The sequence below is a fragment of the Ctenopharyngodon idella genome, chromosome 3 (assembly GCF_019924925.1).
Source record: "Ctenopharyngodon idella isolate HZGC_01 chromosome 3, HZGC01, whole genome shotgun sequence".
NCBI lineage: Eukaryota > Metazoa > Chordata > Actinopteri > Cypriniformes > Xenocyprididae > Ctenopharyngodon > Ctenopharyngodon idella.
The window spans coordinates 52,870,158-52,884,959 of record NC_067222.1 but is presented as its reverse complement, the minus strand read 5'-3'; the positions used below and the strand labels follow the sequence as shown (position 1 = coordinate 52,884,959).

General features: G+C 42.4%; 1 protein-coding gene across 2 annotated transcripts in view; it reads right to left on the bottom strand.

Annotated features, from left to right (window-relative positions):
* The window catches only part of LOC127508905 (prostatic spermine-binding protein-like), a 48,386-nt gene extending 47,622 nt beyond the window's left edge, over positions 1 to 764 (bottom strand). Inside the window, exon 1 of one of the 2 annotated variants that reach the window (XM_051887401.1) lies at positions 659 to 764. The gene's annotated coding sequence lies outside the window, so the exon portion shown is untranslated. The remainder of the gene's footprint in view (positions 1 to 658) is intronic. The other variant, XM_051887402.1, reaches the window with a different exon arrangement.
* Between the last annotated feature and the right edge of the window lie 14,038 nt (positions 765 to 14,802).

The window sequence follows — 14,802 nt, the reverse complement described above, 5'->3', positions numbered from 1 at the left end:
AATATTAGTCTTTCTGGTTATCCCGAGGTTCACCGTAGTCAACCGGATCCGGGCCGTATCCAGGTGAGACCAAGGACCTGCACCTTGACACGACCACAACGCAGCCCTGAAGTATCAGCAGAGATTGAGTCAACTAGATCATCCACTGTGAGGGCTTCATCGACACGACAGCCACAACACAGTTCCTCAACAACCGTCCATACCGCCGTGATGAATACGATCCTCAATTGGATGGAACTGGAATAAATACTTTGAATGTTGCGATCCTGTCGGACTTATGATAGCTACCTGAATTGTAACAAAGCACTGTTGGCCAGAGGAGAACTGGCCCCCCGACTAAGCCTGGTTTCTCCCAAGGTTTTTTTCTCCATTTAAACACCTATTTGCCACTTGTCTGCCACCTGATGTCACCTGATGGAGTTTGGGTTCCTTGCCGCTGTCGCCTTTGTCTTGCTTAGTTGGGGACACTTGATATTTGACTTGACATTTGATATTCAACAGTGCTTTGATCTGCCTGCATTGACACTATTCTTTTAAGAGCTGCTGTGCAGCCAAATAATGTACCAGTTATTAATGTAAAGCTGCTTTGACACAATCTACATTGTAAAAAACGCTATATAAATAAAGGTGACTTGACTTGACTATTGTTTTTGCTTACCGCTTGAAGACAGTCTGAGCTGTAGTTTGTGCTGGTGCTTCTGATGTCTGCTGTACAAGTGGTTGATCTCTAACACACTGCTACTGTTGCTACAATTGAGGCTCTTACTGGACAGAAAGCAACAGCAAGCCTTTATAGGCTGCTAAAACTGTGGTTTGGGTGGTTTCCACCTCTGCCCCACAGGAACACACACACACACAGAGAGAGAGAGAGAGAGAGAGAGTATATCCCTAATTACATTTAATAAAAGTTACATTTATATTTTAATATTTATCTACAATTAAAACTTTTTTAATGATCTACTTACCTGTTTTTGTAAACAATTTTATAGAACTGTATGTAAGTGTCATGACTTCGGTCTGATTTGCCATGTCTTGTCTCTGTGTTTGCGTTCCCTGTTGTCTTTAAGCTCATCAGTTTTGTTTTGACAGCTCTCCATGTGCTCTGCTGTCAGTGTGGCGTTTTCCCCTCCCACTCGTTATCCTCATCCTTAATTGTGTTCTGTCTCACCTGTTGCCACTTATCCCTTGTCTGTTTTCCCCTATTTTAGATCCCCTTGTGCTCAGTCTTTTGTCAGACCGTTGTTGTATGTTTGAGCTAATGCTTCGCTCGTGACCTTCTCTTCTTGTTGCCTAGTCTTGCCGTGTTGTGTCTATTAGGCTCCAAGTGTTGTTCTGTTTTGTTTCTTTTGTTTTTGAACAGTTCTTTCTCATTCCGCCAGACTTTTTGTTCTCCTCCCTGCCCTGGCTATCTTTGTGTCCATTGAGACTTGGATGCATCGCTCCAGCCCCTCTCTGCATTCTCAACGCTCTCACCTTGAGCTTGGTGAGACTTCAACGCTGCGTCACGGACAGCGCTCTAGGCAGAGTGACTTCTACGCTGCGTCACAAGCGACTCTAGGACTTTGTTTTGGACGTTCTCTCTCTTGTGTTCCTGTTGTTTTTTCCCCCTGTGCTCAGTGAGAGCAAAATAAAACTTTTCTGTTACCTGCAACTGAATCCGTGTTTTTCCCTGACAGAACGGTCTGACCAAAAGATGGATTCAGCAGGTGCAGACCAAGTCAGAGCTGCAGTAAGTCAACAGGGAATTCTTCTGGGACAGCATTCCAGTCAGTTAACTACCACTTCAAGGGAGGTTGAGTGCCTGACAGCTCAAGTAGCAGATCTCAATCTACAGATACAAGAACTCCAGCGGGAAGCTTTGGCCAGCAGGTCAGCTGCTACTTTTGCCCATTCGCCATCTCATGCTGAGCCTGAACCCCATGCCAATAATCCGCCGCCCTATGACGGGGATCCCAACTCCTGCCGGGCCTTCTTGTCCCAGTGCTCTCTTGTCTTCGCACTCCAGCCTCGCCGCTATGTTACTGAGGAGTCCCAGGTAGCATTCGTTATCACTCTCTTGAAAGGAAGGGCCCGTGACTGGGCAACGGCAGTGTGGGATGCTCGAGCTTCATTCTGTGCAACATTCAAGGACTTCCGAGCTGAGATGATAAAGCTATTTGACCGCTCTGCTCAGGGCGATGAGGCAGCCTCCCAGTTGGCGCGGTTGAGTCAGGGCAGACGTTCAGTTACCGACTACTCAATTCAGTTCAGAACTCTTGCGGCCGCCTGTGACTGGAACGAGGCGGCTTTACGTGTAAGGTTTCGGGAGGGGTTGAATGACGACATCCAGGATGAGATTGTCACTCACGAGCTGCCTCATGATTTTGACACCCTTGTGGAGCTGGCGCTTCGTGTGGAGGGGCGTCTTCAACGTCGACGCTAGCGGTGGACAACTCAATCTCCCTGGATGTTGGAGGAGGGTGTCACCGGTGCTGCTTCCTCCTCCTCGTCTCCTTCAGCGGACCCTGAGCCCATGCAAGTGGGGAGTCTTTGACTCACCCCTAAGGAGAAGCAGGATCGTTTGACTCGAGGCCTTTGCCTCTACTGCGGGAAGCCAGGCCATCGGGCTATCCTTTAAAAGCCGGAGCCCATCAGTAACCCGGGGGATCCTGGTGGGCACTACTCCTTGTCACGACTCCCCCATCTCACGTACACTACTAAAGGTCTCTGTTCAGTATAAGGACACCGTCCATTCCTGTTCTGCTCTGATTGACTCAGGTGCCGAAGGCAACTTCCTGGATGTCTCGGTTGCTGCGCTGTGGGGTATTCCTGCCATTCCCCTTCCCTCTCCTATCTCTGTCCGCTCCCTCAATGGTCTCCTCATTTCCTCCATTACCCACTCCACACCCTCCATAAGTCTTATTGTATCTGGCAATCACCGTGAGGTGATTGAGCTGTACCTCCTAAATTCCCCGGGCGCTCCTGTTGTCCTTGGACACCCGTGGCTGGTGCAGCACAACCCTCACGTGGATTGGTCTAGTAATTCTGTGTTCTCTTGGAGTCAGTCTTGTCTTGCGTCGTGTTTGGGTGCTGCCTTGTCTCCTGGCTCTGTGTCTTCTGTTTTTCAGGTTGAGGAGGTCGATCTCACCAGGGTCCTGGAGGAGTACTGCGATCTTTGTCAGGTCTTCAGTAAGTCCCGGGCCACATCTCTACCTCCTCATCGGCCGTATGACTGTGCCATCGATCTCCTCCCAGGCACTTCTCCACCCAAGGGTCGTCTGTACTCCCTATCTGGTCCTGAGAGAGAGGCCATGGACAAGTATATTCAGGAATCTTTAAATGCCGGCCTCATCCGTCCCTCTTCCTCACCCGCTGGGGCTGGGTTCTTCTTTGTCAAGAAGAAGGATGGCTCCCTGCGACCATGCATTGACTACCGGGGTCTTAATGACATCACCATAAGAAACAGGTATCCTCTGCCTCTGATGTCGTCAGCCTTCGAATTGCTACAGGGAGCCAGGGTCTTTACCAAGCTAGACCTCCATAATGCCTACCATTTAGTCCGCATACGCGAGGGGGATGAGTGGAAGACAGCATTTAACACCCCTACGGGACACTTTGAATACCGGGTTCTACCCTTCGGGCTTACCAACGCCCCAGCAGTCTTCCAGGCCCTGGTGAACGACGTGTTGAGAGACATGGTGAACAGATTTGTCTTTGTGTACCTTGATGATATTCTCATCTTTTCTCTCTCCTTGCAGGTACACACTCAACATGTCCGTCAGTTGCTACAACGGCTGCTGGAGAACCAGCTTTACGTCAAAGCGGAGAAGTGCGTGTTCCATGCCAAGTCTGTTTTGTTCTTGGGGCATATAATCTCGACGGAGGGGATCAAGGCTGATCCCGCTAAGGTAAGGGCCGTGGCTGAGTGGCCAACCCCTGACTCTCGGAAGGCGCTGCAGCGGTTCTTGGGGTTTGCCAACTTCTAAAGGCGATTCATCCGGAACTTTAGCCTGGTTGCTGCACCCTTAACAGCACTCACCTCACCTAAGGTACCGTTCAGATGGAATGCCCAGGCTCAGGAGGCCTTTGATGCTCTTAAGTCCCGTTTCATCTCTGCTCCTGTTCTTTGTCTTCCAGATCCTGAACGGCAATTCATTGTTGAGGTGGATGCCTCCGATGTCGGGGTAGGCGCGGTCCTGTCCCAGCGGTTCCCCAGAGATGGGAAGGTGCACCCTTGTGCCTTCTTTTCTCACCGTCTGAGCCCTGCCGAGCGAAATTATGACATAGGTAACAAGGAGCTGCTGGCAGTCAGGCTGGCTCTGGGGGAGTGGCGCCACTGGTTGGAGGGAGCAGCGCAGCCCTTCTTGGTCTGGACGGACCACAAGAATTTGGAGTACGTCCGTTCGGCCAAGAGGTTGAATGCTTGCCAGGCCCGCTGGGCACTCTTCTTTGGGCGGTTTAATTTCTCCCTCTCGTATCGGCCAGGCTCCAAAAATGTTAAGCCTGACGCCCTTTCTTGTTTGTTTGAGGATCCTGGGGAGGAGGCGACCCCTGAAGCCATTCTCTCAAGGGAGGTGGTGGTAGGGTCCCTTTCCTGGGATGTCGAGCGGCGGGTGGGGGAGGCCGTGCGGAGGGAGGAAGTCCCGGGGGGGTGTCCGGGGGGTCGGTTGTTTGTGCCAGCTGCACTGCGCCCTGAGGTCCTTCGGTGGGGGCATGAGTCCAGAGTAGCCTGTCATCCTGGGGTTCGGAGGTCGCTGGCTGCCATCCGTCAGCGATTTTGGTGGCCATCCATGGCCCAAGATGTCAGGCAGTTCGTGTTGGCTTGCTCAGTGTGCACTCAAAATAAGACATCTAACCATTCTCCTGTTGGTCTGTTACAGCCTTTGCCTATTCCCTCTCGTCCATGGTCACACCTGGCCCTTGATTTCGTCACTGGTCTTCCCCCGTCGAGAGGTAACACCGTGATTCTGACGGTGCTGGACCGCTTCTCCAAGGCGGCCCATTTTATCCCCTTAACTAAACTCCCTTCTGCCAAGGAGACAGCGCAGGTGGTGGTGGACCACGTCTTCCGGATCCATGGTCTTCCGGTTGATGTGGTCTCCAGCAGAGGACCACAATTTGTCTCCCGGTTCTGGAAAGAGTTCTGTAGACAGATCGGGGCCTCAACGAGTCTGTCTTCAGGTTTTCACCCTCAGACCAACGGGCAGGCTGAGCGAGCCAACCAGGATCTCGAGCGAGCTCTCCGCTGCCTGGCATCACATAGTCCGAGCTCCTGGAGTCAGCAGCTATCGTGGGTCGAATATTCCCACAACTCCCTCCCGGTGGCGTCTACGGGTATGTCTCCTTTTCTATGTTCTGTGGGTTATCTACCTCCTCTTTTCCCTGCACAGGAACCCGAAACCGTGGTCCCGTCTGCCTTGGCCTTTGTCCGTCGGTGTCGACGCACCTGGAGGAGGCCTGAGGAGGGGGGTACTGTCATGACTTCGGTCTGATTTGCCATGTTTTGTTGTCTTGTCTCTGTGTTTGCGTGTCCTGTTGTCTTTAAGCTCATCAGTTTTGTTTTGACAGCTCTCCATGTGCTCTGCTGTCAGTGTGGCGTTTTCCCCTCCCACTCGTTATCCTCATCCTTAATTGTGTTCTGTCTCACCTGTTGCCACTTATCCCTCGTCTGCTTTCCCCTATTTTAGATCCCCTTGTGCTCAGTCTTTTGTCAGACCGTTGTTGTATGTTTGAGCTAACGCTTCGCTCGTGACCTTCTCTTCTTGTTGCCTAGTCTTGCTGTGTTGTCTTTTAGGCTCCAAGTGTTGTTCTGTTTTGTTTCTTTTGTTTTTGAACAGTTCTTTCTCATTCCGCCAGACTTTTTGTTCTCCTCCCTGCCCTGGCTATCTTTGTGTCCATTGACGCATCTACGCTGCGTCACAAGCGACGCTAGGACTTTGTTTTGGACGTTCTCTCTCTTGTGTTCCTGTTGTTTTTTCCCCCTGTGCTCAGTGAGAGCAAAATAAAACTTTTCTGTTACCTGCAACTGAATCTGTGTTTTTCCCTGACAGTAAGAGTTGAGAAGAGGAATGTTTAGAATAGCAAGTTCCCATACTTTCCTGAGCCTACCAGGCTTTTACAGGAAACAGAAACTGAAAGGGATTTCCACTGTTATTCTGATGACATTCAAATTTATTTTAGCATATCTCCCACCTCAGTGTTTTTTCCGCCTACACTAACAGTTTGCATCAAGGAACTCAAGCTTTGGCTTGAGGCAAAATACCTTAAATTTAACTAAAGTAAAACAGATCAAATACCGATCAGCTCTAAATCAGTTGAATCTAAATTATCCGGTTCAGTGATTTATTTGGATGGTGACTTGAAAATACCCTCTACGACAGTTTGAAATCTTGGTGTTTTCATTGATTCCACTCTTTCATTTAAGGACCACATTAGTAAAGTGGTAAAGACAGCTTTTTCTCACCTACGTAATATATCTCACATTCGATCCTCTCTTAGTCAGCAGGATGCTGAAACCATAATACATGTCTTTGTCACATCTCAACTGGATTATTGTAACTCACTACTTTATGGCCTTTCAGCTAAAAATATCAAAAGATTACAATACGTTCAAAACTCTGCTGCTTGCCTGATCACGCATACAAGAAAGAATGAGCAAATTACTCTAATCCTCTATCACCTTAACTGGCTTCCGGTTTCCTAGATAAACTTCAAGGTACTAATTCTCACTTACAAAGCCCTCCATAGCCTTGGTCCTACATACTTATCTGACTTGCAGCCTTATGCTCCTGTTCGTTCCTTACGTTCTTCTAGTGCAGGACTGTTAGTCACCTTGAAGTTTAGTCTGTGACTATGGGAGCTAGGTCTTTTAGCATTGTGGCTTCCAGGCTGTAGAACGCTCTTCCTTAAGACATCCGTCAAGCATTCACCCTGCTCTCCTTCAAAAACCTCTTAAAAACACATTTTTGTCTGAATATTACTCCTCAGCTCTCAGTCTGTAAATTGCACTTTGTTGTGGATATGTTATTTGTTTGAACCCCTCTTTGTTTGTATCTTTAACCTATCTTTTGTAAGTGACTTTGTAAAGGGTGTTGGAAAGGCGCTATATAAATAGAATTATTATTATTATTATTTGCTCTTAAAGCTAAAGTTGATTTAGCACATTCCTGCCCCCTACAGTTCATAACATGAAGGCTGTCAATACAATAAAATGAATGCATATATGAAATATATGCAAATATATATTCGGATTAATTCTTTTTTTTTTTTTTTTTAAAGGATGGTTCCACTACAACTAACTAATCACAGCTCATCACTTTATCAACCTTATCATAGTGTGAGAAGACACATTTTCATGCAGTTCTCTTTAAATAATATAATATGTTAATAAATTCAAAATTGTCACACCTTCTGAACTACACACAGAATTATCTTTACATTTCTAATTGGGGTTCGAGGAGAATTAAAGTATACAAAAGAATGCAGAGTAAACATTAATTACAAGAACATACTGACCTTCCCAGAAACCGAAACTGAAAGTGATTTAGAAGGCTTATGTAAGATTTTTTGTCCAAGGAGGTGAGGGATTTTATAAAATGACTGAATTGCAATGTTTGTTTCTTTAACTAAATAATAATAGTAATTAATACAAATTTAAAAGCAGTAAAACATGAATGAGGATGGAGGTAAACTGCTATTTTATTTTTAGAATCATCTTTACTTTCCTCTCTGTGAAAAGTGTCTTCATATAAGTGTCTTTATAAATTAAGTTTGTCCTTTTGGATTTGTTGTTGTTTAGTGTTTCATCAGAAATTGCACAGAACTTTTACAACACATTGCAAATGTTTTATTAAAAGTACAAATCTATTAAATGCAATTAAACTAATCATCAAATACCATTAAATATGAAGTGTCTGTTTGTTCATTTGTTTGTTTATTTATTTATTTAAAAAAAAGAAAGTTTATTTTATGGAGGGCTTGTCTAATCAGGCCAAATAACAATAAGATACTATTAACTACTCTTCCTTTTAATTACATGAATGTCTCATTAAAATATCTGCAAAATAATTGTAACATAATCATAATATATATTATTATTATTATTATTATTATTAATTTACTATTTATGGAAGCTTGTTTATGCCATGAAATAAAAAATAAAAAAGGTAATTGTGAATTATCTCACAACTCTGACTTTTTTCCCTCGCAATTGCGAGTTATAAAGGCAGAATTGTGAGACAGAAAGGCAGAATTGTGAGTTATAAAGTCAGAATTGTGAGATAGTGTTACAATCACAGAAGGGCACAGACACTGGATGTATAAAAGTAAGGTGTTTATTTTCACAACCAGATGCAACAACAGCAAGCAGGTGAGCATATGGCAATACTGAAGTAGAATGTAGATGAATAGAGAGAGAATACTGTCCTTAGTAGTTGCAGAATGATGAATGACGATCGGAGGTAGTATTCCACACAACACGAGGCTGAGGGCCTTCATGCACATCTAACAAGAGTTGAAACATATAGGACAGGAGACGAACAGAGTTACATATAGATTCCCAACAAGGTCCTTGTGGGGAGCATACTAGTAAGATGCTAACAAGACAGGACAATGAGTGTGACTGAGAGTGGGTCCTTTATACTGAACGTAATGAGTGAGATAATGACGTGCAGGTGTGCGTGATCAGTACTCCGGTGACAGGGAGCGTTGTGATTGGTTGATGGTGGAGCCTGGCGTGTCTGTGACAGATAGAAAGGCAGAATTGTGAGATATAGTCAGAATTGTGAGATATAAAGGCAGAATTGCGAGATATAAAGGCAGAATTGCGAGATATAGTCAGAATTGTGAGATATAAAGGCAGAATTGCGAGATATAAAGGCAGAATTGTGTTATAAAGTCAGAATTGTGAGATATAAAGGCAGAATTGTGAGATATAAAGACAGAATTGCGAGATATAGTCAGAATTGTGACATAGAAAGGCAGAATTGTGTTATAAAGTCAGAATTGCGAGATATAAAGGCAGAATTGCGAGATATAGTCAGAATCGTGAGATAGAAAGGCAGAATTGCGTTATAAAGTCAGAATTGTGTGATATAAAGGCAGAATTGTGAGATATAAACTCGCAATTCAGAGAAAAAAAACAATCTTTTTCCCCTCACAACTGCAGACTGTTTTTTTCTCAGAATTGTGAGTTTATATCTCACAGTTCTAACTTTATATCTCGCAATTCTGACTTTATAACTCGCAATTGCATGTTATAAAGTCAGAAAATTACCTTTTTTATTTTTTTATTTAGTGGCGGAAACAAGCTTCCATAAACTGCGGTCAAGCGGGCCGCGCGTCAAAAATACACGGTCAAGCCAGCCGCACTTTTTTTTGTTGTTGTTTGCGCGTCTAGCCCTGCACTTACGGCATGGGTGCTGGAAACAGTCAAAACGGATTTACATACGGCGTTTCCTTTATACTTTTGCATTTACCCCAAAAAAGGGCAAGACATCAGAAAAGTTATTTGTTGCTATTTTCCATCTTATTAGGACTCAAATAATTTTTTATTTGAAACAACATGACTTTATTTTCGATTTTAATGCATGTATTATGCTATACATTATTAATTGTAATGTTAATAGTAATGGTAATTATTATAAGTCATTTATTAATTTTATTTTTTTTTAATTTTAATGTTTGATTTTAATGTTTTTATATATGTGATGTGATCTGCAAAAACTGAAATTTTACTTATCACAGGGTATGGTCAATACCATGAAAGCTATACCATGATTCGAGCTCTTTCCAAAATCTGTTTTTACTTCTTTCATAGCTAGTCTGTAAAAAAGGTTATGGTTATCTGAATTTGGCTGATCACTCTGATTTTCAGGAACGGAATTCTGAGAAAAACAGGTTTAAATAACTGTCACCCCCTTTTTCGCATATACATGAAAATGCACTATCCAAACATAAATGGTTGTAATTCAAGAATGCTTTGGAATATAGACCTAAGGTTGGTCTTGAGACACTTGTCAAATTATTGTAGACGTGAAATAAATTATGAAAGTGAAATAAAAAAAAAAGTTATAGAAGTTTAGGTTTATGAAAATGTAAAAATATAATTGTTTATATTTTATAATAATATATTACAAAGCATATTTTACTCTTGAACTGCAAGAAACTAAAAGCCAAAAATGTCAACATTCCCAGTTTTAGGTTGAAATATATTTAAAAAATTAGCTTTCAGTAAGATTTTGTTTGGGCGCAGTACCACACTTTTTCACTAGATGACACCCACTCCATACCTGACCATTTGAAGGCGCCTCCATTTATTTGAGTGACCAGGGGCCTCATTTATAAAACTTTGCGTACGAACAAAACAGGCCCTGAAAGTGCGTACGCCACTTCTGACGCATAAGTTGTGATTTGTAAAAACAAACTTGACGGGAAAATTTGCACACCTCCACGCAAACTCTGACCCATGCATACAAACATTTTGGAGACAAGGCAGTTTGGCGACACCGATGGTGAGCTGAGGGACTGACGGTAGATGAAGGAAAACCACTTTAAATCCTCATTGTGAGTCCTAATTATAAATACAATGCATGTTCACAATAACAGTTTAAATAATAATAATAATAAAAAGATATAAACTCGCATGGAAACACGTTTTCATTTTGATATACACATTTACATTATTATTACATGTTCACTAATGGCGTTAAGCACTGAAATTACATTACGCAGTCATTACGCAGAAGTTAAACAAAAATGATATGAATTTAGATAGTGGATGTGCTACTTTCGATCAGTTTTCCTGTGACACGCTGTTTTAATGACAGCGAGAAGTGATAGGCGCACAATCTTTAAACTAAACTGCAGATGTTATGACAAAATATTTTATCGAGAACAACAATCAGTGAAGCACACTTAACTTGGATATTATGGAAGACACTGCTGGATTCGGTGGTCGAACGGTCCGTTGTCCAGTTTGAAGAGGTCCAATGATAATAGCTTACTGTACAACCACAGCTGCACGGGGGTCTTTATGTCGTGTGAAGGATCTTCAAACAATTACCACTGTATTTGAAGGATACAATTTGAGGAAAACGGTAAGATTTGCATGTTTTCTTTTTAAAATACTTTGTCAGTGACACGCTTAGACAGACAATTGTATTTACACTGAAATAACCCAGATAGCAAAATACAATCGGTCCAGTTCCTGGGTCATTCCACGAAATCTGTGCCTTTTCAACTTTGAAAAATTAAAAAATAAAACAAGTTTAATTTTTAAAAAAAATTATATCTATGAAATGAAGACAACTTAAAATGACAAGAAATTGTATTGTTGTTACGGTGTAGCAGTGTGAAGAGATGATGCGTACACGGAGATCCACAATGATGGGTATTTTAATGACAACAAAGGAGAATAACCACATACACATATTAAACAACATTAAGGACAGACAAGGGAGTGAGTCCATTATATAGGGAGTGCTGATGATCAGGAACAGGTGCAGGTGATCCGTGATGATGGGAAGAAGACGAGGGAAGTGAGTGCAGGTGTGGAGACAGGAGGATTCTGGGAAATGGAGTCCGGGAGACAAGGGAACTGTGACAATTGTGCCATCTCAGGCTATATAATTTTTTATTTTATTACTACTTTTCTTAATGTTTGTCAGTCCCCTTAAACCAGGATTGAGGCTAGGTTTGTGTGTTGTGTGTAAAAGTGGCCTCATAAACCAGGTGTCCTCATAAACCACAATTTGGCCCGACCCCGCAAGACTGTGAAATGTCACAAATTTATTATCTGTGTGTTATGAAAGTGAAATTCTTTTTTTGAAGCCTGATTTGTCTTTTGTAGATCAAATGAAATTTTTTGACACAACTTTTATGTCGATTGGATGTTGGTAAAGGTGTGTCCCCGTAAACCACCAAAAAGTCACAATGACCTCATAAACCACATATGCCAGTATGTGTGTATGTGTGTGTGTGTGTGTGGTTTCCTACAAAGAAATGTAGAAAACCCAATAGGTTACACACTATCACTGAATTAAATGATAGGCCGCTACACATCTTTACACAGCTATAAATCATATTTCTTATCAATATACATTGAGTGACACAGTGAGGTAAACAAACACTGAAACTGCGATGGTTAAAATGACATCTTAAAGATTCACAATAAGGTCAAACAGAACACTATACAGTGACATCAAAATTAGTTTTAATACACAATAAGTTCAGAATCACACCGAACACTATTGCGGTCGTGAAACTGTGATCATGAATCCAGCAGAACGTAACGATAACAGACACATTTTCACCCAAAATAATCATTTTCAAACATTTAACATTAGTTAAGTTAATTACTTACACACACAATACTGCACAAATTAAAGAGATCATGAAGAAGTGAGATCTTCACTCTCTCTGTCCCAAACTCTGGGCCAATATGAACTAACACAGTAAGGTGGATATATACCGCACCCCATCAGTTATATTTGGTGCTATACTGCCACCTGTTGGCACATTTGTGTAACTTAGAGGAGATTAAAGGGTTAAAATGAACCCAAAAATGAAAATATTGTCATTAATTACTCACCCTCATGTTGTTCCACACTGTAAGACCTTCGATCATCTTCAGAACACAAATTAAGATATTTTTGATGAAATCTGATGGCTCAATGAGGCCTGCATTGAGAGCAAAGCCATTGAAATGCTCAAGATCCAGAAACTTGACTTCCGGTTTCATAATGAGTGGGTAGCAGGCGTTCTACGATAGCTCCGCACTAAATCCAGTATAATTCGTTCAGAACATCTTTAATAGCCACTTATTGTTAAGAAAGGAACCAAGTTTTGAGTTATAATTGATCTATCCGTATTGACAGTTTGGTATATTCATAGTTAAACGTGCCAGCCAAGCCTCGTAAACCAGCGGATCAGGCCGCGCCCGCGCCTGCCTCCACCTCGGACTCTGCTACAGAAGACGCACCGGCTGAAAATACTCAGGACACGGGCAACGTAGCGATTCTTAGCACAATCTCCTCTCTGCGCTCTGAAATACGCTCAATCTAATCTGATATCGGGGATATAATAGACTCCAAGATTGAACAACTTGCTGTCTCTATAAGAGGAGAGCTCACCGCGTTCCAACAGGAGGCCAGCTCTGCGATTTCAGCTGTTAAAATCACTGTGGATGAGCATGCTTCAAAACTGGCTGGCTTGGAAGCTAACGCTTCAACCTCTTCGGATACGGTAGCCAAGCTTGAACAAGAAATGGGCCGTTTAAAGCAGGTCTGGAATGAAGTCTGGAATGAAACCAAGGGACTTTATCGCGCAACTTTTGATGGAGGCATTATCGCTAGATAATCTGCCGTTTGTTGATCGCGCACATCGGGCACTGCGAAATCGTCCCGGAGATGATGAACCACCGCGAGCTTTCATCATTCGGCTACACTACACCCATGAAATGGAAGAAATCCTGCAAAAGGCGGCCAAGATGAAGCAAGTCACTTTCAGGGGGCAAAGAATTAACATCTTCCCAGATTACCCTCCAGCAGTTGTGAAACGCCGCGCGCTTTTCAAACGAGCAAGGGAGTTGCTAAAAGACAAACCTGGTGTCAAGTACGGTCTACAGTACCCAGCAAAGTTAAGGGTTTCTTTGGTCTAATTCATCCTGATCAGAATGGATTTATTCCTGGCAGGAATGTCTCTCAAAACACTAGGCGTCTTTTTAATATAATGCATCACTCCAAAGCTATTCAAGACAATCTGGTTATAATTTCTCTCGATGCCGAAAAAGCATTTGATCGAGTGGAGTGGCAATATCTTTTCGCAGTGCTAAAAAAATTTGACGTGGGTGATAAATTTATAGATTGGGTTAAGATTTTGTATAAAAGTCCTACAGCTCAGGTAATAACCAATAATACCTTATCTGGTTCCTTTAATCTCAAGAGAGGGACTAGGCAAGGTTGCCCCCTTTCTCTTCTCTTATTTGCATTGACCGTAGAGCCCCTTGCTCAGTCTATTCGTTCTGACCCTTCTATTCATGGCTTTAACACTTTAAAAACAGAAAATAAAATATCATTATATGCAGACGACATCCTGCTATATATTACCAAACCACATGTGACTCTGCCGGTTATTGTTTTAACACTATTAATGTTTTGGGACCTTTTCAGGGTTTAAAGTTAATTTAAATAAAAGTGAGCTAATGCCCATTGGATTAAAAGATCTGTCTTCGATATGGTCTTCTCCGTTTAAAGTTTCTATGGAAAAATGTACATATCTTGGAATTGTAGTTAACAATAAATATTCTTTGCTTTTAAAGGCTAACTTTACCCCTTTAATTTCCAAACTGCAAGGTAATATAATTTTGGAGAGCACTCCCGATCTCTTTATTCAGCAGAATAAATGCAATTAAAATGATATTCTTACCACAGATACTGTATCTATTCCAGAACATTCCTATCTTTCTACCTAAATCATTTTTTAAGCAATTAGATTCGATTATTCTTCCGTTCTTATGGGGATATAAAAATCACAGAGTTAAGAAGGCACACCTTTGTAAACCTAAACGAGAGGGAGGTCTGGCACTCCCAGACTTTTGTCTTTATTACTGGGCTTCTTACATCAGATTAATTTCATTGTGGTTGGATGATCATAACACCCCTCCAAATTGGCTCCAAATAGTTTGTGATCAGTGTTATCCCTACAATCCAGGAGCGGTGATTCTTTCCCCTGTAACTTTAGACCACTCAACCTTCCATAATAGTATAGTAATTCGGAATATACTGCGTATCTGGAAACAGATAAAAGAACACTTCAAGATAAAGT